We start from the raw sequence: 3,144 nt of genomic DNA, 5'->3' as shown, positions 1-3,144 counted from the left end.
AAAAAAGCGGATAATGATATAAATATGCTTTCCTTAGTGACCGATCCTATGGTCCCCTGCCGGGAAGTTACAGAAAATCGTGTCTTTGAAGAGAAAAGGACGCCGTGGATATTTTACTCTCTGATGGCACCCGGTTTTAATGCTCGAAAAGAAAAATCACACTGTGAATGGCAAAACATGATCATAACCATTCCCTAAATGTCACTCGAGATTTTCGAAGGGAGCGCAGGAAAATATCTTTCTCGTGGAAAACAGTTTAAACTTTTTTTTCTTTTTTTTTTTTTTTCTTCCCGCCAGGATTCTCCTACATCAAATAAGTAGCGCCTCACCCAAGTGCCTAAAAACCCGGACTGCATTTTAAAGTCCGGAAATAAAAGTAACCCCAGAAAGGTGTTTTGAATATATGTATTATTCCATTAGAGATTCTTCTCTCTTTCATCATCCCATAAAAAAATTAATCGGACAGACATATGGATCACAGGTTGTTCGATAAATTTAAAATCCACCCAGTTATTTTAAAAAAGCAAGAAATAAAAACAACATGCCACATATCAATCTACAGAAATCTGGCAAGGAAAAAAAAAACCAACAACAACAAGCACCCACCCTCCTGGAAAAAAAAATAATCCGGGTGATTTGTCCATCCGCCGTAGAATGGGCAGACTCTGTGCACCCCGCGGTGCGGCGGGGAGCGGAGCAAGGGGTCAGGGTCTCCTCCGCGGGAGAGCGCGGCGGTTGGCTCTAGGGAGAGGGAAAGGAACAAAAATTGGGCAGGACCAGTAACCCCGTGCCCAGAGGCTTCTCCGGGACCCCGCGGCACCCCCACCGCGCCGGCTCCGTCCCCCGCCTGTGCGCCGAAGCCGCGCTCCGCCGGCGCTGCGCCGCGGAGAGGCCGGCGGAGGCGGGGGGCAGGTCGCCCCCCGGCAGGTCCTGGCGGCCGCTCGGGGCCGACCCCGCTCTCCCCGCCCGCGCCGCGCTCCGCCAGAAGCGCAGCCTCGGCCTAAAGCCCCCCCCGCGCCCCCCCGCCGCTCGCACGCCGGGCTCCGCCGCCGCGGAGCGCACCCTCCTCCTCCTCCGCGCACCCCCGAGCCGCTGCGGCGGGGGTCGGTACCTGCTCCCGCGGGCCCCGCCGGGGCCGTCGCACCGGTGGCGGTGGCGGTGGCGCGGGTGGCCCGGCGGCCGCGGGCGGCGGGAGCGCGGAGAGGGGCCGCGGAAGGTGCCGTCGGAGATGGGCGGGCGGGGAGGCTGCCGGAGCGCCCTCGGACAGATAACATCCATTTCCTTCCTTCCTCTCCCTATCGATCTCATCCCCACCGCGATGGCGTTTAAACTCTTGCAAGATCCTCTAGCTTAGCACGTTTCGACCACTCTCGCACATCTGATTTCCTTCAGATTCAATCACGGCTGGAATAGGCAGAGCAGACAGACTTTAGACCACGGAACAGTTAATATGTCCCAGATTTAACGTAAAGATAAACTAACTCCACAGCACTGTTCATCGGTGACAGGCATTAGGCATTTTCTGCTCTCTTATCGATTCAGAGCGACAGCCACTGCAGGGGAATTTTTTTCGTAGTGATGAACTTTTCTCAGACAAATTGCCGTCTCTTCCAATGTGGGCAGTTAGAGCTCCTGGGCGTTTTTTTTTTTTTGGTGTGGTTTTTTTTTTTTCTTTAATCAATTACCTCTCTGTCACATACGTCTGGAAAGCACTTCTACAATTTTAACGCTGATAACCTTATTTGAAAGGATAATTCATCTCTAGGGTTTATCTGACTCTGACGAAGCAGCTATTGAAATTAGGGATAAATTTGCATTTTAGTGATAGGTAAAATGCGATAGTGGAAACGGTCACATCTCCTAAATGTTAGCTATTTCCTTCTTAGATTACGATCAGAAATCTCAGCTGTGCCACTGGACGGCCCGAACAGGACCTCCGAGGCTGTAACACAGACGAACCACACCACGAATTTCTCTCTCTGTTGCCCGAAACAGCGAAGTGAAGCTGAAATCCTATTCCCCGAAACCATGAAATTTGCCCCATGATTTTTTACAGAAGGAAGATTTCTATTCTGTTTCCTTCAACGAAGCATGTCGCCCCATTTAGTTCTGCGAAAAAAAAAAAAAGGAAAAAAAAATCTCTCAATAAGAGAAAATAAAGGAAACACACCAAAAATCTCAATAGTTTTTCATTTCCCTGGGCATGCAAAGAAAAGAATATCTGGCTCCAAATCTTTAATAGTTTTACTCACTGGAAAGATACGAAAGGATTTTCCCCGTAACTATTCTATGCACCTGAATATGATTATTATTAAAGTTGCTGCGGCTGGATGCATCGATGTTCATACAAGGTTCGGTTTAATTCTCTTTTTATTGCAGCCTCAGCGCCTAATGGGTTGGATTTAAAGGGGGCTACGGATGCTGCGCTGAAACCCCTGTGCAGCCAGTGTTTGAATAACAACGCGATGAATCTCCGAGTGCAACAGCTGAATAATACTAATAATTACTAATCCCGATGAGCAAGAAATGGCAGAAGGTCATTTTTTTATTTTTTTTTTTTAAGTCCGAACTGTTTCCCCGAGCGAAACGCGGCGCCCCGGGAGGGCCCCCCTTCCCTCTGCGTTCCGGAGGGAGCTGGGGCTCCCGACCAGCCCCGTCCCCGCGGGGGGGTAGATGCGAAGGGGGGGGCGGGGAGAGGGGGTTCTCATTAACGTTTATTGCGGGGTGCGTCTGCCGCTGGCCGGGGCGGGGGGGGGGCATGTGGGGGCCGCGGGGCTGTTTCGGCCTGGGCGCGGCGCGCGGCGGGGCCGGGGGCGGGCGCGGGTACGGGACGGCGGGGCGGCCCCTTCCCCCTCGCCCGGCCGCCGCGGCGGGGGCCCCCTGGTAGGGCGGCGGGGCCGGGGCGGCGGGGCCAGGGCGGCGCTGATTGGGCTGCGGGCGGCCGGGCCGTCTCAGCCCCCGCCCCGCGGCTCCGCCCTGCCCCCGCCGCCGCAGTGACACTAATGAGCGAGTTCTTCCCACCGGTCTCCTGCCTGGAAGTGCTGACAGATCAAGGCAACAAATTTCAATTACAAGCCCTAATTTGTGTCCGCAGAGCGTTTGTTACCCATGTCAGTCCTGCCTGGCCCATCAGACGGGGCAGAA

This window comes from Grus americana, chromosome 3 (assembly GCF_028858705.1).
Source record: "Grus americana isolate bGruAme1 chromosome 3, bGruAme1.mat, whole genome shotgun sequence".
Taxonomy (NCBI): Eukaryota; Metazoa; Chordata; class Aves; order Gruiformes; family Gruidae; genus Grus; species Grus americana.
Note: the sequence above shows the minus strand (reverse complement) of the source record.